This window comes from Aotus nancymaae, unplaced genomic scaffold, assembly GCF_030222135.1.
Source record: "Aotus nancymaae isolate 86718 unplaced genomic scaffold, 86718_ANA_hifiasm-v0.15.2.pri h1tg000033l, whole genome shotgun sequence".
In the NCBI taxonomy this organism is placed as follows: Eukaryota; Metazoa; Chordata; class Mammalia; order Primates; family Aotidae; genus Aotus; species Aotus nancymaae.
In genome coordinates, this window is record NW_026988447.1 from 3,328,084 (window position 1) to 3,349,065 (window position 20,982).

At 35.7% G+C, this 20,982-nt stretch overlaps 1 protein-coding gene across 5 annotated transcripts in view; it reads left to right on the forward strand.

The window, feature by feature from the left end:
- The window catches only part of MARCHF1 (membrane associated ring-CH-type finger 1), an 883,830-nt gene that overhangs the window by 643,223 nt on the left and 219,625 nt on the right, over positions 1-20,982 (forward strand). The gene's annotated exons all lie outside the window — the stretch shown is intronic.

The following is a 20,982-nucleotide window of genomic DNA, read 5'->3' on the forward strand; positions in this document are numbered from 1 at the left end:
AAACCAGAATGTTTTTTATAATTATATGTATAGAATGTGTTCTAATAGTTATTCACTGTTTAACAATAAAATACATTTAACATAAGATGTAATACATATTTAATGCAGAAAATTTGGAAAATGCAGGAAATAGGCAGAAATAAAAAAGTTCCCTGTGACCCTCACCGTCAATTTCAGCCACTGTGAATGTTGTTACACACTTTCTCATCTTATCTATGCTCATATATGTGTGCTTGTGCATTTGTTTGTAAGTTTTTACAGACTTACTGTCCTATTATTTAATAAGTTTGTGTTATTCTTTTTTATTTGCTAATACAAATGCATTATTTAATGTTAGGAACTTTGCAAAACCATCAGATTTTTATTATGAAAAGGTACAGTTGAAAATTATATACTTGTTCAAATAACTCTTTCAGAAAATAGCAATATTTTAGAAAATAAAACAAGAATTCAGCTAAGAGGGATTATATTGAAAGGAAAATATAGAGTATGTAGGGAACATATATATTTTCAGTAATCCTCAAAACAGGAGAAGGAAATACACATCTCATACACTGATGTCAGTCTGAATCACAGTTCTTTGTTCCACATCTGCTACTCAGTTTGTTGGTGATTAAAATGTACTACAGATGGTTGTCCCTTAGCAGTTCCCTCACAGAGACAGTTCTCAACGGTTTGCGTAAGTGACACATTTATTTCAAAAATTACTTAGAAAGAAAATATTGAACTTAATAGTATGAACCAAACACTTTTTACCCTTTTCTTTCAATCTACTATGAAAATGAAATTTATCTTTGAAGCCAGGAAATATCCTGATTAGTGTTTCAAGGGAGAGTAAGGAAAATCTCTCACAATTTTGAGAAATCCTTCTTTTAAGGCCCTATCTTTTCTTTCCAGCAGAAGAGAATTATAGGCCTTGGGCTGGATCCAGTTCCCAACAAGTGATTTTATAAAAATCCACCAATCCTAGTAACACTGAAACTTTTCTAAATGCTGTTTTCAGTAGGTAAAATACATTCCTGTTACTACCTAACTAGAAAGAATAGTAGGATGATATTTGCATTACCATGGCAACTTGCATCTCTAGAGTGAAATGACATTTTTGCCTGTTTATTTCTACTTTTCATTTAGGAATAACATTTTTTATTCCATTTTAACTTGAAAAATAATTGGTTGGGTATATATAAAGAGAGAAACTGAAAGTTATTTAACATCTGCTATATGTCAGACACTGAGTTAAGTTGTTTATATCCACCACTGCATTCAGTCCTCCAAGGACTCTGGAAAGGAGGATTCACTTTAGAGAGGAGACAGAGAAACTTCAGTACTTTTCTGTGCTTAAGGTCAAAAGGTTACAAAGCAATAGAGCCAGGGTCTGTTCAGAGCTTGGTGCCCCTGGTTCCCAGGCCGGTGCTTTTTCACTGCTTCACACCTGCTCCAACAGGTTTTATTTCCTCTCTGGGTTCCTGGTCTAACTTTCACTTAAAACTGACAACCACCTTGTGCAATACCAGGAAGTACATTGCAATATGTAGTTTTTAAGTGTGTGGTTCTTAATGTTTAATTCTAATTTCCATATATAGAAAATTACATCTAAATTAGGATTGACTGATTACGTTTTACTCTTCAGTTAAGATAGTTATTCAAATGTTTTAATTGCATACCATGTGCTTCAGAAGATGATACCAATTAAGTAGTTAGGATTTAGCTATACATATGATGGAGATTTAGTTATGGCACTATAAAATAATTATATATATATATATAATTCAAATTTACAGATATAGAATATTAAATATGAATTGCAAATATTGGATTATGAAGATAAGCAAGTACTTGTTGGACATAAGGAGATATCTGCATAGATTCTATGTGGGATATGTTACTCAGAAAAAGCAACAGAACAAACATGAATTATATTTATAATCCATTGAAAGAAAATTAAGATGACCAATTCTTCAATCCTAAATATTCTGTTTTTTAAAAAGTATCTCTTACTTCCTTTATATTTTGCTATTGTGATTTTCTCTCAAAAGACTCTGAAACAAATGTAAAGAGAAATTTCCTTTGTGATAGACTTTATGAGACATTTAAATCGTTATGTCATAACAATATGTTGTTAATCTAAAGGCCTTGGTGGCAATTGAAGGAATTAAAAAGTAAAAATTATGTTCATTGATGCATTTATGAAGCATCAAGTGAAAGGAAGTATTTTAATATTATTAAAATGGTGACATTATGGCTTAAGCACCAGATCTATTTATTTTTCCCTCTTGAGTCCAGCAACAAAAGGTCTCAGAAACAGTTATTGTTTGAGCAGTTTGAGGGATCTTGGCATTTGAAGGAAGACAATTCTAGTAATGTAATAAGGGCAAAAAGTGTCTAGGAAGCTATTATGGACTAGTGGGCTATGTGAGCAAAATACATGGAATGCTTACCTAAAGTTTAGAAATGATGAGAGAGAGAAGTGAGCAGGGTACAATGAAGAGTCTTTGTTGGACATGAAACCTAACTTGTTCATAAGTGATTAGAAGAAATCAGGGGAAGGAAACAAATTGAAGGTGTAATGTTAAGTTGGAAAAGTTATGTAAGCTCAAGGGAGGGAGGGAGAAAAGGGAGAAATGCCTGGGTGAATATGTTTGATTTTGTAAACAAAGGGCAAGCCGGTCGCAGTGGCTCACGCCAGTAATTCCAGCACTTTGGGAGGCCACGGCGGGCAGATCACTTGATGTCCAGAGTTCAAGACCAGCCTGGTCTTCACAGCAAAACCCTGTCTCTACTAAAAATACAAAAATTAGCTGGGCAGGATGATGGGCACCTGTAGTCCCAGCTACTAGGGAGGCTGAGGCAGGAGAATCACTTGAACCCAGGATGCAGAGGTTGCAGTGAGCTAAAATCACAGCATTACACTCCAGCCTGAATGACAAGAGTAAAACTTTGTCTCAAAAAAAAAAAAAAAAAAGCAAAAAACAAAGGGCGGGTAGTTTCTTCAAAAGCCAGAGCCTCAACTCTCATTCTGCAGTCCTATAGTACCCACCCTTGATTTTGAATTGATATGATGCCCCATTCTTGCATAAAAACATTTCATTTTTGATTAGTAAATTATTTTGAAAGGTTGATATGAATATGTATAATATCCAGAGCACAAAACTACTAAAATGTTATGAGTCTCATACATAATTACCTTTAAATGAAACGATAGTCCTGAAAGTAATTTCACAGTCACATTCTTTTAGATTTTAGTAATACTATATGTGTGTGGCTTTTATATAGTCATATTATGATGAAAGTTCATATGTAATAGAATAAATGTAACAGTAGTTTGTAAAACTCCAAGGGTGACTATATATTCACTAAATGGCTAAATCAGTTGCAGCACACTTTCAACTAGAAGAAAATACATTCTTATATGCCTTAGTTCTGGTAATGAGTAAATGTGCTCTTACCATATCATTTTCTTTACTATGCCCTTGGAACTCTTAAGGTGCTATGGTTTTTACATTCTTAGTCTAAACTCATTGTTGGAATAGCCTCCCATTATAAACCAAAGTGGAGTCAATAAGTAATTTTATCACTCTTTTTTCAAAAATATGTCAAAGACAACTGAAAACATGGTAAGTGCATTTATTGCTGGGAGGCATTTAATGAGAAGCTCTTCCTGACATAAATACTTGCCCCTTAATTACATTTTTTGCATGCTAACAACTCTTCAACCAGGTCACCTTGAAGCTACAGGAATTCTGTTTTTATCCCTCACGCCACTGCTGAGAATGTAGCCCCATGTTTTTATTCCCGTACTTCTCCAAGCACTTATGACTAAGAAGACACTACTCCACCTTCACCCCCAGGCCCCAGCATTTTTGGTTTATTTTAAGTCCATCTGGGCTATTAAAGTGTGAAAGATTTATGCTTATACTGTAGATACAAGATCAAGATGCATTATTTTTCTGGACCTATTTTCTAAGAACTCTTCTTTCAACTGTTAGTTTCTAGGATAGGATGAATCTGATTTTACTGTGAAATGCAGGTAGCTTTTATTTCAGGCCTTTGCATAGCTTAAAAGACATTATTAGCACCTAATTGAAATTTGCATAGACACATGAAATATTCTGCCTTCTGAGACCTTATGAAAATCTGCCCTATTAACAACTACATCAGATGGGAGTTATAGATTTTTGTCATTTCAGCATTTTTCTTCTATCAAGTAGTTAGCTTCTGTCCACATAACTGAGTAATGTAGAAGAGCCACTACCATTTGTCTTTCCTGGGCTAAGGACATTTGATTTCATGCATAAGAACAAAAAAGGCTCATGTGACTTTTTTGGAAAGATTATAGCAGTAGGAAAATAAAGCACTATTAAGCTACATGCTTCTTTTAATATGTTCTCATTAAACACAGTGAACAAATAATTAGTATACGTTTCTTTCTCATATGACTGCCCCTTGCAACCATCCCTTAGTTATACCTACCAAGTGCTACAAAGAAATCTATAAAATGGATGATAATCAGTGAAATATTTGAAAAGATAAAAATTATTCTCATCTCAGCTACTTATTGTGAACCTTCTTTTTTGTTTAGTTATACTTACTGAACTGATGCTGTTAGAACACTTTAATGTTATATCATTTTCAAATTTGATAGACAATATTTATACTTTTGCTTGCATAAATGGTAAATAGTGTATATAATATTGAACTATGACATTCTGAAACTTCTACTTAATACATGATCATTTTCCAACTTTTTCCTGAAGATTCTCCAATCAGGTTTCTACAAATCAATTTATTCACAAATAAAAAGAAGAAGTCCAAGTACTATATTTTCCCACATATTAAACAATGATGAGTTATATTGATGTTTACTTCAAGCAATGCATCTCAAACTTTTTCATGTGCATTATCAAAATCATATGATATATTTGTTAAAATGCCAAATTTATGCCCTACCACAGATTTTCTAAATCGTAATAGAGAGAGCCAAGAATCAGCTTTTTTCTAGCTCCTCAGATGACTCGAATATACATTAAATGTGTAAAGTCTTTATTAAAGGTTTTCTTTTCTTTTCTTGTTTTTAAGTTCAGGGGTACAAGTGCAGGTTGGTAAGGTAGGTAAATGTGTGTCATTGGTGTTTGTTATACAGACTATTTCATCACAAGATATTAAGCCTAGTACCCATTAGTTCTTTTTCCTGATGCTCTCCTTCCTCCACCTTCCACACTCCTAAAGGCCTCAGTGTGTGTTGTTCCCTTCTGCATGTCCATGTGTTTGTAAAACTTTTCAATTATTTTAAATATTTTACAAAAATGATTTTTAAGTCACTTGTATTTCTATCCTGCAGTATTTGCATGTTTTAAAATATAAGGTTAACAAGCAATAAAAGATCATTTTGCTTTATAACACAAATAATAAAATAAATATCCACAAATATATACTGAGACTAGTAAATATTTAAATACATGTGTAAATGAAAAAGAGGAAATCTTTCTTGCAGAAAATTTGCAAACAAAAAATGTAGAAGAATGGGAGAATTTTTTTTAAAAATCACCATTAGAACATCCCAGTAATAATTGTGGCAGGCAAGATTTGCAATGAATGCTAAAATTAGTAGAAAACACTTTAAGGAGAAACAAAATATTTGCATTGCCTTGAAGTATTTTCTCTAAAATATTTATTAGTCATGTGATGCTTCTAGCATATTTTTACAAATTCTTTGAGACGGCTCTCTACTATAGGTTACACTTACATCCCTACGCCTGGATTGTAGGCTGGATTTCGTGGCTCATTTCTAACAGAGTATGGAAAAGGAAAATTAGTCTAAGCAAAAAGCTGACAGATGCCACCTTACCAAGTGACCAAGGTTAACAGAAACAGTAATAAGCTTATTGATAGCATGTACCTCTTGATGTGATGCAGTGAGAAAGGCCCTTCACCTCTGTGCGATTCTTTACAAAATTCATAACCCCAATCTAATCACAAGAAACAAATAAGACAAACTCAAATTGATAGTCTATAAAATACCTGGCTAGAACTCTTCAAAAGTATCCAGGTCACGAAAACCAGGGAAATACTAAAAATTGTCTAGATCAGAGGAGGCGAAGGAAACTTGATGAAGAGATACAATGTTGTCTTCCTGACTGGATCCTGAACAGAAAAAGACATTAGTGGAAAAACTACTGAAATCTGAATAAAGCCTGTAGTTTAATTCATATAATAGCAATGTTAATTTATTCATTTTGATTATTTGTAGGTAAAATGCTACCATTAGAGTGAGAATTCTCTGTATTATCTTTGTAACTTCTATAAACCTCAAATTAATTCAAACTGAAACAGAGTTGTTATTTTCATTGTGGTAAAAAATATATAACATTAAATTTGTCACCTAATCGTTTTAAATGTACAGCTCAGTTATATAAGTATATCCACTTTGTTGTGCAGCAGATCTCTAAATTTTTCATCATGCAAATCTGAAAATCTATCCCCATTAAATTCTAATTTCCCCTCCCCCTCCCCAATCATTGACAATCACTTTCTACTTTTCTGTTTCTTGTAATTTTCACTACTTTAGATACTTCAGAGTATAGAATATTTGTCGTTTTGTGATTGGCTTATGTTTTTCAATATAATTGTCCTTGAGGATCATCCATGTTGTCGCATGTGACAGGTTTTTCTTTTTGAAGGCTGTGTAATATCCCATTGCACGTATATGCCACGTTTTCTTTATCCATTCATCTGTCAGTAGACATTTGGGTTCCTTATACCTCTTGGCAATGTGAATAATGCTTCAGTGAACAAGGTGTGCAGATATTTCTTTAAGATCGTGCTTTGAATGACTTTGGATGTGTAACTGTAAGTGGGATTGCTGGTTCATATGGCAATTGTCTGTTTTAATATTTTTAAGGAACTCTCATACTATTTTCCATAGTGACTGCACCATTTTACATTCCTAATAAAAATATACAAGGGTTTCAGTTTCTCCACATTCTAAGACTTGTTATTTTCTTTTCTTTGTTAAAATAGTAGCCATCCTCATGGGTATGAGATAATATGTCACTGTGTTGTGTGGTTTTATTTTGTTTTGTTTTTGATGGAGTCTCACTCTGTCACCAGGGTGGAGTGCAGTGGCTCGATCTTGGCTCACTGCAACCTTTGCCTCTTGGGTTCAAGTGATTTTCTTGCCTCAGCCCCCTGAGTAGCTGGGACTACGGGCACACCCCACCACACCTGGCTAATTTTTGTATTTTAGTAGAGATGGGGTTTCACCATGTTGGCCAGGATGGTCTCGATCTCTTGACCTCACCATCTGCCAGCCTTGGCCTCCCAAATTGCTGGGATTACAGGCATGAGCCGTGATGCCTGGCAGTCACCGTGGTTTTGATTTGCGTTTTCGTAAGGATTAGTGGTGTCGAGCATCTTTTCAAGTGCTTATTGGCTATTGGAATGTCTTCCTTGAAGATCCTTGAAGGACTTTCCTTGAAGGACCTTAACAGGTCCTCTGCCAATTTTTTAGTCTGGTTGTTTATTTTTATATTGTTGAGTTTAGAAGCTCTTTATATATTTTGGATAGTAACCCCTTATATGTCATGTGTTTTCCAAATATTTCTTCCCTTTTTTATATTGCTTTTTCATGTCGTTGATTGCCTATTTTGGTGCTCAGAAAGATTTAAGTTTGATGGTCTCATTTGTCTATTTTTGCGTTTGTTGTCTTTGCTTCACTGTTACATCTAAGAAATCATTGCCAAAAACAATGTCTAAAGGTTTTCTCTTTTTTTTTTAATTCTAGTTTTATAGTTTTAGATATTTGGTTTATATCTGTTAACCAGTGTGTTAATTTTTGTATGTAGTATAAGGCAAGTGTCCAACTTAATTCTTTTGTAAATGGATATCCAATTTTCCCATCACCATTTGCTCTAGAGACTTTCCTGTATGTAGTATTGGCATCCTTGTGAAAAATCATTCCGCCATATTCCCAAGGGTTTACTTACAAACTTTCTGTTCTGTTACAGTGGTCTATATATCTGTGTTTATGGCAGTACCACATTGTAAGGATTCCTGGTGCTTTGTAGCATATTTTGAAATCAGGAGGTGTGAGGGAACCAATGTTATTCTTTCTTTTCAAGATTGTTTTAGCTATTTAGTGTCCTTTGAGATTCCACCTAAATTTTAGGATGATTTTTCTATTTCTGAAAGAAAAATTATTGGGATCTTGATGGGAATTGCATTAAATCTGTGGATTGCTAGGGACAGTATGACATCCAACTAAACTTGTTTTGATATTTAAGTTTAATGTTTAGTTTTCCAAGATTATTGGTACAGCTCATGATTTTATGAACACCAAATATTTATTTGCTACTTTCATTTGATATATTTACTAGAATGTCTTATTACTGCCAATTTTTCACAAGCCAATTTAATAATTTCCATATTATTTTCTTATTCTTCATTATTCATTATTCTACATTGCTTAGAGGGAGAAAGAGAGAGAGAAAAGATGTGTACTTGTTTTCTCTTACCAGTTTGAGATACTTTTTCAGAAATAAGCTTCAGTGCCTATACACCTCAAATCTATTTATGCCAAATCCAAATGAAGTGTTAACCTGATTACACAATTTAATTTCAATTCATATGTTGCAAAATGTCAAAATTGAAAAAGTAATAGAGTCATAGAGTGAATGCATTAATTTTCTCTTGGTGCTGTAACAAGTTAGTACAACTTAGTGGATTAAAACAACACAAGTTTATTATCTTATGTTTCTGGAGGTCAGGAGTCCTAATATCAAGGCATCAGAAGGACTGAATTCCTTCTGGAGATTCTAAGGGAGAGCTCATTTCCCAGCCTTTTTCAGCTTTTGAGGCTACTCACGTTTCCTGCCTCCAGATTTCTTCCTTCATCCCCAGAGTCAGTATCATAGCAGGTGCAAACCTCTCTTTCTGACCTCTTCTTTCTCATAATATCTTCCCTGACCCTCCTACCTTCCTCTTTCTGAGTATATATTTGGGCCCACCAAAATAATGCAGAATATTTTCATCATCCTCAAATCCTTAATTTAATCACATGTGCAAAGACCTTTTGCCACTTATGGTAACATACTCACAAGTGTTAAGAATTTGGATGTGAACATTTTTTCAGTGGCCATCATTATATCACAGTGACTTTTTTTCTGTGTCATTCATCAAATTTGGGGTAAGTCTGTTACTTTTAATCATTTGATAGATACTATGGAAATATATTAGCTATTATTTATTATTCTAACAATGTGTAAAAAAGTGGAATATTTTATTCCTCAGTTAATAGCCATTAACAGCCATTGGATATTGTTCTACTACAGAGTCTCACACTGTGTTTCATTAGTAAAGTTTTCTTGAGAGTGAAGACAAAAAATAGTCATTGTCTTGATTTTGTTTTGATTCAGGCTAAATGGGAACAGTAGAGTCATAATTTGAAATTAATATCCAACAACCCCTATATTAGGAAAGGCTAAATGTATCAGGGTGTGAACTACCAGCTTCTTCAGGTTGTGACATACTTTTCAGTCGAGCAAGCTATACAAACGGATGAGTAAACTGTGGACGTTGGCATAAAAAACGATGGAAAGAACATCATATTGCAAAATTAATATAACTGGGGGACTAATGCAATTTGTGTCATTTTTTTCTTTGTGACTATGGAGAACTTCAAATTGGAGTACTTAAATTTTAATCATGTTAAGTTCTAAAATCTGTGATTCTGATTTCTAGCAGCACTAGACCTATATACTCAAAGGTAACTATTTTAGTGTACATTATTTAAGATTAACTCTCTGTTATTTCTCTTGACACAGTGGATATAAACACATTTCTTCATTCTGCAGTCAATACATTTGCTGGTACAAAAGAATATTGATTGAGAACAGGCAGTGTTTTACAAGAAAGAGGTTGAGAGGCCTACAAATCAGATAGAAATCTTTGCATGTGGGATTTGAATTTCTCAGAGAGTGTTTGGGAGATATATAAGTCAAGAATATATGAAACAGAATATATTTTTGTGGGAATCCCAAAAATCACAACGTTTGTGGAAAGTTGCATAGAAAAATCCTTCATTTAAAAATTTCTAGGAGAGCACGTAGATTGCTTGCTTGTTATATATTTTGTTTGCTAGGCATTTACAAGAATTTAATGATTACTGTTTTCAGCAGTTCCTATGAAATGTCACTGTCTTCCAGTTCTTATTTTCCAGAAATATCAAGCCAAACAGTAAGTGAACTATCATATTACGTATGTCAATGGCGTAAGTAGAAACAGATCTACTGCTGAATTTTTAGTCTCTGACTTGGATAAATTGTCCTGGTGCTTCATAACAAACTTGTCCCAGAGTTCCAAAAACATTCAATCAACATAGGATTCCTAATGGCATAAAAATATTCATCTACTTATCAGTCAAATCATTTCTTCTGCCTCGTAACAACACCAAATGATACCCAGATGAAAGGATCAATCCATTTAGAGAATTCCTCTATAGACTCACTAAAAAGTGTGTTGACTACATAAAGCCCTGGCCCATGGAATCCCCCATGAAACTGGCTCTATGTCCTTTTTGACTTCTAGACCGGTATAATAACAGAGCAAATTTTGAAGCTGCATGTTGAAAACAGAATGGCTTCTCTTTGCCTGAGTTCCCAAAACTCTAGAAGAGGTACGTGCTGTCAATTGAAACTATCTACCCTAGAGAGTAAAAAAAATGAACTTCTGCTGGTTAGAACCATATTTTCTTCAATCATAGCACAGAAATTAGTAACCTGAATTGGGTGCTGTTTTAACACAAACTTTAAATGTTTAACCTTGGTTTACTGTTCTTGCAGCATGCTGCAGGCAGCAAGCAGACAACTGCAAACTGGAAAGCTATAAGCCTGTATTTTTCCAGGGTAGAATATTTGATGAAACTATGATCTGTGGTGTCTTAAAAGGCATATCAAACTGCAACCAAGCCTATAGTTCTAGGATAAATAGTTGGAAAGAGTCACAACATTAGTGTGTGTTGGCTGCTACTACCTGCTTTTAGAAAGATATTATGAGATAAGAGACCAGCATTGCAGGCAAGTAAAAAATGATTAGAGAGGGTTCATAAATACAGAGCTGAGAGGTTTCGGAAAAGCCAATCGCTCCTGTACTAAGAGAAGAAATTGTCACAGAAAACTGTTAAATGCCTCCTTCATAATTTGGCATTTTCTGCAATAATATTCTTAACTTTTCAAGACAAAGAAAACAAAAGAAAAAATCAGCGTTCCCCAGCCTCTCTCACAGCTAGGGTGAGGAAAGATGACTCAGGTCCCAGGCTAGGATAAGGACAGTAAAGTACCAAAGGTACAAAATTTAACAAGGTTTAAGGGAGTCTCCATTTAACTTGTCAGTCTAATTCTGTGGTGTGATTTTGGAAACTATCTAAACTTGGCCTGCAGGCAAGGAGCCTTCCCTTTCAAGGATCCTATGAGCTATGTAAAGACTAATGTTAAATATGTTCCTGTTTAAGTTAGGTAGAATAGATTCTGCTGCCTAAAAATTAAATCCTGATGGTCAGAAATTGTGCCTCTGTCTTTTCCAAGGCTTTGTGATGTTCAAAGTTACTTTACTCTGAGCTGCAATTTTACCATCTGTAAAAGGGGAATAACAATTTGTATCTCATGGGACTACTTTGAAAATTAAACATTATAACAACATGGTCCAAGGCATATATCAGATAACTAATAGATATTAGCTACATTTTGTTAATGTTATTTATCAGTTTAAGAGTTTAGATCATTTATGTTTCTGATCTCTATTTATCTCTATACTGAAGTGACCAACATAATTTTGTTTCTTTCTCCTTGTTTTGCCTTGTCCAATTGTCTTAATAATCTAGTTCTCTATTCCATCATATTTCTTCTAGTCCAAGTTTTTTCACATTGATAATCTACTCTGCACCTCATTTCTAGTAAGACCTCAATTCTGAACTTCCTTTGCAAGCCCAATGGAGACCAAAATTCTAAATCCTAGTTCTGGTATTTCTAGTATTTCATATTCTCTCTTCCTGATACCAGTACACTTGTCTGTGTTTGCAGCTTACCCTCACCTTCGTACTCTCCATCCTGATGCATATGTGCCCACTTGCCCATGGCTGCTTGACCCTCCTTTTCTCTTTCTTTCTTTCTTTTTTTTTTTTTTTTTTTTTGGTGGTGGTGTCCCACTCTGTTGCCCAGGCTGGAGTGCAGTGGCATGATATCAGCTCACTGCAACCTCCCACTCCTGGTTCTAGGGATTCTCCTGCCCCAGCCTCCCAACTAGTGGGACTACAGATGTGCACCACCATGCCTGGCTAATTTTTCTATCTTTAGTAGAGACAGGATTTCACCATGTTGTCCAGGCCTATCTCAAACTCCTGACCTCAAGTGATCTATCCACCTTGGCCTCCCAAACTGCTGGAATTACAGGCATGAGGCATCACATTCAGCCTGGTGGACCTTTCAATAAGGACTCTGATGTGATAACATATGTTGCCCATTGTTATATTGCTGGATAATGTCAGCCTGCCTCATGACTTTTTCTATTGTTTGGAAAAGGTAGATATGCCCTGAACATCTGTCTCCTCCCAGAGAGTTTATTATATCTTTGAATTAGAACGCTTGTGCTTCTTCCTATCCAATTCCCCTTTCCTCAAGGATGAGTATAATACTAAAGCTATTCTGTCCTGATTTGGGGGAAAAAGCCATTTAATATTTTTTTCAGGACAGTTAAACATATGCCTCAAGAAACTGTAGTTTGATATGAGGGAACTTGTTACTGATAGTGGTTTGATCTTAAGGTGAATATTATACACAGTAGCTCAGAGGGAAAGATGTATCAGATGTAAGTCTGAACAAAGCACTGACCTTATCTGACTTCACCTATGTAAGAGCTTTTTGCAAAAATGCTTCAGGCAGTTTTCTTAGGTTAATGATAATACTATTACGTTACCTTTGTAAAGGCAATCTCTGACTTAAGTTCAACCTAAGTAGGCAAAACTCACGTATGATTTTTGCAAACTTGGACTCATTTTGCCTCCAGCCCTCTTACAGGAAATGTTTTCCTTTTTAACTTATCCTTTCTCTTTTCCGCGTTTTCTCCTTACTCCTGCTGCAGAAATGCTGAACCTTTACAAAACCATCTGTAGGAATTCACTGCACCCAACACAATTTCTGCTTAATATTAACTTTCCCTATTGTTTTAGCAAACACAGGTCACTTGCTAACTTTGAATCCTACTTTACAGCTTAACTTCTTGCCCATTAGTTTTTATCCCACCTCCTTCCTCACTTTATTAGTTAAGACATCTAAATAATTCCAAGTGAATCATTTCCAATGAATGATACCAAATAATTCCAAATCACTTATCAAGAGTGATTCCCTTGATAAGCTAGAGGCTCCCCTCCACCGCCAAATGGACTCAGGTACAGAAAAGGGCCATATCTATCTCCAAGCCTGAGAGAATCTAGGTCAATAGTTTTCTCTCTGTTTTTTTTTTTTTTTTTTTTTTTTGAGATGGAGTCTCACAATGTCATCCAGCAGACTGGAGTGCAGTGGCACAATCCTGGCTCACTGCAACCTCCGTCTTCCAGGTTCAAGCGATTCTCCTGCCTCAGCCTCCTGAAGAGCTGGGATTACAGCCACCGGCCACCACGCCTGGCTAATTTTTGTATTTTTAGTAGAGACAGGGTTTTACCATGTTGGCCAAGCTGGTCTCAAACTCCTGACCTCAAGTGATCTACCTGCCTTGGCCTCCCAAAGTGCTGGGATTACAGGCATGAGCTACCACACCCAGTCTCTGTTCTTTTTAATTGCCCTTTCCTTGTGTCTTCCAACAGTCAAGACTTACATTCTATCAGCATGTTGATCCCAGTAGTAAAAGACATCTCAGTGGGTTCTGGCGGAAAATTAGCAAGGAGGAGTTCTACCTACCTAACTTCAGTCACTTGCCCTTTTCACAACAAGCTCAACAGTCAATAAGGTGTGAGCTGACACTCTTACTGGCCTGCCCAGGGTCATATGGACACTGTTGCAAGAGTATGCAGACAGTATGTGCCAAATGCACATACAATGATTTTCTCACAGAAGAGATGGTTCTGCTCTTAGAAGGAGAAAAGTTTGAAAATCAGAAACAACAGTTCACTCACTGACCACCTAATAGCTCTGCACACTTTTTTCAGACATGATTTTCTTAAACTGTCCCTGAAAATAAATGATCTATTCCTGGTAAAATCAAAGCCATAATCCCCACTTTCAAAGGAAATAATATTTTTTTCTTGCAGCCTTCATTTTTATGTTCAGGATCGCCAAATAATGACCCCTTCGAGTTGACAACTCCAAAATGTCTCCTCATGAATAGAGAACCTATAGAGTTATCTAATATCTAAAATAGGAGTAGCAATAACCAAAATATAGCGATGAAAGTATTAAAAAGAATAATACAAATTTTAAAATTTCACATTTGAAAACAAAGAGGAATCAAAATATGACATATTCCACTGGACAAAGATAAGGATTCCTGTCCTGGACAGAGTGATTCCTTTGATAAGCTAATTTAAAAGCTTCCCATGCCAAACTTCACGAACACCTTTTCTTTCTATTGCCACAGCCACAAGTGGGAAAGGCATTAAGGAAGATCGCCCTTCTTGGGGCTCTGCATTCCACTTTCTGAAGATGTGGGTTTGGAATTCTGAGATTTGCCTTAAGCATTAAACAACTATAGGTCCTTCTTTGCCTGTCTTTAGGAAAAAATAATATCAGTAAACTTTTGGCCATTCTGAATTTTATCCACTCAGTGAGCTCATAGACAAATCCGCAAATCTGTATGGTCCAAGCCTGGTCCTTGAATCCATTCCCAGACTTAAGTGTCCTCACTTCTCAGAAGTGTCCTTGATGCACTGCCCAACTAGCTAACCCCCAGCTGCACTGCTTTCACAGTAGTTTATGCCAACAACACAAAGTGCTATGTTAATTATGAAATATTAACTGCCTCTCAATCAGAGGTTTTGCCCAGAGGATGGATCTGTGTAATAGGGTTTTGTTTTGTTGTCATTTTTTTTTTCCTTTTTTCAATTAGGGAGTAGATGACAAAAACATTAGGGTAGATTTTAGAAAATGAATCTCTCCTTTCAGTTTTTGGTTTCTTCTACATCCCAAGAGTATCTCCCACTTTGCTCCCTGTTTCATAATAACTTCAGTTTAGGGCAAATAAATTGACCTCCTAAGTTCTAAGAAGCCCATCACTTTATTTATTTATTTATTTGGACTCTAGGTTATGGGTACAAACATCCTCTCTTAGGCAATGTCTCTTTCCTTTCTCATTTATGGTTAAGCTACCTGGGATTTAAGTTTGTCCTTTTTGTCAAGTATTTATGGGAAACTATAAGAGGTAGTGACTTTGTTCTGAAATGCTAACATTTTTTCTACAAAATTTCAAGCCTCCTTATGTATACATTCTAAGTCCTAAGTACAAGAGACAGTAATTAAACCAAAAACTCTGCTACTAAGTGAAAAAGACTTCCAGTCTCCCAGCTGGGATGAAGCTTTTCCATGCCTCTACGCTATCCTGACTTATCTTTCATATAGTTAACTATTACTTATAGTACTCCAATTTTTTTGTATCATTGCATGATTCTAAGTGACTAAAATATCATTCAAATTAGCTAAGACTAAAAGCTAGTTAAGGAAAAAAGACAGAAGGAGAAATTTTATTTACTCATGTTATTAAAAAGTACAGGCATATTTGAGTTCATGCCTCTCCACATGGCATATTTCATATTCTGGTTCATAAAATCTTATATAATGGCATCCAACCAACTCTAATGAAAAGACAATACATTTTGGAAAAGAGATGACAAAAATAATCCGTGGAAATGCTGGATGCTTCTATTTATTGTTTTACTTATTTATTTATTTCATTTGTATAAATGTATGGGGTACAAGTATAATTTTGTTGCTTGCATAGATTTCATAGTGGTGAAGTCAGGGCTTTTACTCATTGTACCCATTATGTAATTTCTCATCTTCTACCCGCCTCCCACCCTGCCACTCATTCTGGTCTCAACTGTCTATTACTCCACACTTATATCCATGTGTACACATTGTTTAGCTCCCACTTGTAAGTGAGAGCATGTGGTATTTGTCTTTCTGTGTCTGACTTGTTTTGCTTAAGATAATGGCCTCCTATTCTATCCATGATGCAATAAAAATACATTATTTTATTTTTTTGATGGCTGAGTAGTATTCCATTTTCTATATATACCACATTGTCTGTATGTAGTCACCCATTGCTGGACACATAGGTTGATTCCATTCATGCTTTTAAAACAAATAGCGTAAAAAGACAAATGGTTCCCAGAAATGGGCAAAAGATTTGAATAGGAACTTACCACAGCAACTGTATAGATGACAAATAATCACATTAAAAGATGCTCACTTAACTTCATTATTGATTATAGCAGTACGAAATAAACCACAATGAGATGGTACTGCATACCACTAGAATGGCTAAAAATCAAAAGGCTAATAATGCCAGACATTAGTCAATGTATGAAGCAACAATTTTGCAGTTTCTTATGAAGTCAAACATATTTATCACACAATGCAGTCATTTGTCTCCTAGGTATTTACCCAAGTGAAATAAAAATATATGTGTACATAAGCATGTATTCCAATAATTGTAACAGCTTTATTTATAGTACCCAAATCATGAAGCAACCTAAGTGTCCATCAACTGCTAAATAGATAAGAAAATTGTAGTATATTCATGTAATAGAATCCTGCTTGGCAATAAATAGGTGCAAACTATTGATATATGCAACAACATGAAGAATAATAGGAAGAATAAGAGTATATACTTTATGATTCACTGATGTTACATTCTGGAAAAGGCAAAGCAATGGTCATTGAAAACAGCTCAGTGGTTGCCAATGGTCACTAATTTGGGGCCACTAATTTGGGGATGTCAGGAGGGGATTGACTGCAAAGAAACCCCAGGGAACTTTTTGGGATGAAGAAATTATTCTGACTTATTATTGTGTTGGTGATTATTCAACTGTATACATTTGTCAAAACTCATCAAATTGCATTTTCCAAATTGCTCAATTTTATCATATGTAAATCATACCTTAATAAAACTTACAGGAAAACAGTACAGAATACAAAGGAGGGAAATATTAAGTGAAAGTATTATTTATTTGGGTAGGCTTGCCTCTTGTGCCTGATATCTTTCTACCCCTAAAAATTTTTCAGAAAATGAAAATACAAACCTGCCAAAACAAATAAGCATATCATTCCCAAATAAAGCTGAAAGTCTATCTCTTGGGCCCAAGCTCTTGTTTTTTCAGTGATTATCACTGTGCTATTAAAAAATTAGTTTTGTAAAGAATCAATTGACCATCTTTTATACAATTTTTTTGCAGTAAACATGTAATGCCTTATAATAGAAGTCCTGAAGCACAATCAAAAATATCCAAGATATCTGCCAGAGCCACAAGGGACTTTAAAATGTTCCAGTGCAGACATTTGAGAGAAAAATAGATATGTAACTTTATGCTATGTTTTACATTTATGGATACACGATTCATCACAAAAAAAGAATGAGTAAAATGGTCCATCGTTAGCAAAATAGCTTTTTGTGGAATTTATAGTCTCAGAAAACTCCCAAATACAGAGCTACCATTTGAAAGACCCATTCATCTTCAGAGAAGGCATAACCTTATCATCATGCAGATTAGCATGCAACTTAAACATGATTCATTGACCAATGCTTCTGAGAAGGCAGTGTCCTGACCCAGATGCAGATAATCATAAAACGTTTTCTGACTTGAATCACATGGATTGAAAGTCTATGTCTTTTCTCTTTAAATATGAATTACAAATGATTTCCTTTGCAAAAGTGTTGAATTAAAAAGCAGAAGAGGTTAGAATAAAAAAAATGTGTAAAGGGAGTACAAAGGCATTGTATCTTGAGGGTAGAAAAAAATGCCACAAATTTTTCTATACTCTCACAATTACCTTTTTAATCTGCATGTTAAATTGAATATTTCAAATCAGATATTTTTCGGTATTCTAAATCCCATACCCAAGACTATCCATCTCTACAGCGGTGATGATACTTATGAGATACTTCACATATTGTCTTGCTTATATCATTTTAATTATTTTCCACAGAAAATAACTTGAGTATCTTCTGTGTATTAAACAATTTGCTGAGTGTTTGAGATATGGTGATGTGTGAAAAACAGGCAGCCCCCAGGTGATGGATAGTGAGAACATGGAAACAATTAAGTATTACTATCTCACGTATCAATCAAAACCTGAGAGCAACCAAGTATATTACAAAAGGCAAAATGCACTAAATATTTGAATGGAAGTAAAAGCTAAATGCTATTAGAAAATTGTGCTTTATCATGGATGCACATTTTATGAAGTTTCTTCTTTCACCATATGTTACTTTGGTAAATTTTAATTATCTAAACAACAATAACAAATTAAATGATATATAGAGATCATTTATTATTTATGTATTAAATTATGTATGTGTGTGTGTATATATATAGAGAGAGAGTGAGACAGACAAATATATATATATGTGTGTATATATATACACAGAGAGAGAGAGACAGAGAGAGAATAGATATTTCAAAGTTACAGGTCTGGATTTGAACACAAAGCCTGAACATTAGTAACTAATTGACCTTAACCAAGTTCCTTAATTTTCTCTAAGCTCTAATTCTCTTATTTATAAAACTTACATAATGATGTCAAACAACAACTTAAGGGCATTTGTAGTAATTTAAAGACAATGTATGCAAGGGTTCAGAAAAGTGTCTGACAAGTAGTAGGATCTAAATAAATTGCTAGTTTCTATTTTTCTCTCTCTCTCCTCATAGGATTTCAAATCCATGGCCTTTCAGAATCTTCTTGCCAGAAATATAGCCTAAGGCTGCACCCTTGCCACCAAGTCTTTAGGAGCCTTGCCAGCTAGGTGTCTCATCTGCCAGTTTCACTGGGTCACTACATCTTCTAGGAACAAGCAGATCATTGTGTATAAAACCACTATAAACCTTAGTGCTTTAAATTCACCTATTTTTTTCTTTTTCTACTTAAACTCAAACATGGGGTTTTTAGATTACATTTAATAATACATTTATATAATGAGAATCTATTTAGCATTTTCTAAAACTATCATTCAGTGAGAAAAAGCAGAACATCAACCTACACCCAAACTGAAACAGCATCCCATCAATGTGCAGAGTCTCTGGTAGCAAGGTGGGGACAGGGGCAGGACGTAGAGCTTTCCCTCTCACTTTTCTGCGATGCCGTGTGCACCAGGGTAAAAAGTGTGAAGGACGAAGAACATCCCCTCAAAAGCTGTTGTCCCTGTGAGGTGTGTGAAAAATGAGATGTCACCCACTGCTTTTGTTAGTCTCATACTTCACAATCTCTTATCTGTAATAAAATGCAAGAGGAGATAATATAACTGTCCCTCTATGCTATATTGTTTGAGCATCATTATCAAGAATCTTTCAAGATAGTCTTCACTGTTAACAAGGTACCCACAGCATTTGCCTTATAGCCCATGGAAGATGATAAAACTGTCTTCCTGTGGCTTATAAAAATCCCCGAAAGAAATTAATTCAGTGGTATCATCCATCTATTTAAAATCCTGCAGCTCAAAAGATATGTGATCCTCTTTAGTTTATATTCATTTCACGGTAAAAAAAAAGATACAAAAATTTAGCACATTTCTCCTCCAGGTATTGGGCTGAGCCTGGTGGTAACCTGGCTCCCTTTGGAGGAAACTGACTCCTGGATAGACCTCAGAAGCAGGGCCTGCCCCTTCCCCCCTCCCCTTTTCTGTCAGGTAACTTCCAGACCGTGACTGCTCCGCCTTATGTAAAACACCTATGCCCTTCTGAGGCAAAGCCTGTCTCCTGCTGGACTCTGTACTGTCCAGCAACAGTCCTTTCATTCTTCTGTGTTAAACTCGCTCCCCCATTGCCTCTACCGAGTGTTTCAAAACTGTTTTACTCACCTTCAAACTTTGAGACAGATACTTTCCATTCATTTTCAGCAAACTTAACACTTACTTGACAAATAAAATCCTCCAAAGCCAGATTTATAAACTTACCAACACATATCCCCACCTTCTTCTCCTTTCTAATACCGCAGGGATCTCCCTTCCACTTGAGGCTCATCAGTTCAGTGGCAATGTGTGGTAGGCAGAATTTTAAGATGCTCTTCAAGATTTCCTGCCCCTCCTCCACATAATCCCAAGAGATGTGTTTTGCTTGCTTGGTGAGGTGATAGTATGGGACAGTTGACTTTCAAAGAAAAGGAGGTTATTTGAATACCCTAGCCTATTCAAATGAGCCTCTTTATTTGTTTATTTATTTATTTATTTTTGAAATGGAGTTTAGCTCTTGTTACCAAGGCTGGAGTGCAATGGCGCGATCTTGGCTCACCACAACCTCCACCTCCTGGGTTCAGGCAATTCTCCTGCCTCAGCCTCCTGAGTAGCTGGGATTACAGGCATGCACCACCAAGCCCAGCTAATTTTTTGTATTTTTAGTAGAGATGGGGTTTCCCCATGTTGGTCAGGCTGGTCTTGAACTCCCCGCCTCAGGTGATCCGCCCACCTTGGCTTCCAAAGTGCTTGGATTACAGGCGTGAGCCACCACGCCCGGCCCAAATGAGCCCCTTTAAAGCAGGGCTTTTCTTTGGCTAGTGACAGAAGGGAAAGTCAAAGATCTAAAGCATGAGAAGGATTCAATGAATTATTGCTGACTTGAAGATGGAGAGTGCCACAGGGCAAGGAATGTGGGTGTTCTCCAGAAGCTGAGAGTGACCCCTTGCTGACAGGCTTCTAGGAACTGGAACCTTAGTCCTGCAACCACAAAGAACTGAATTCTGCCTGCATGAAGCATTAGACGGGCAGTCGATTTTTCCCTAGAGCCTCCAGACAAGC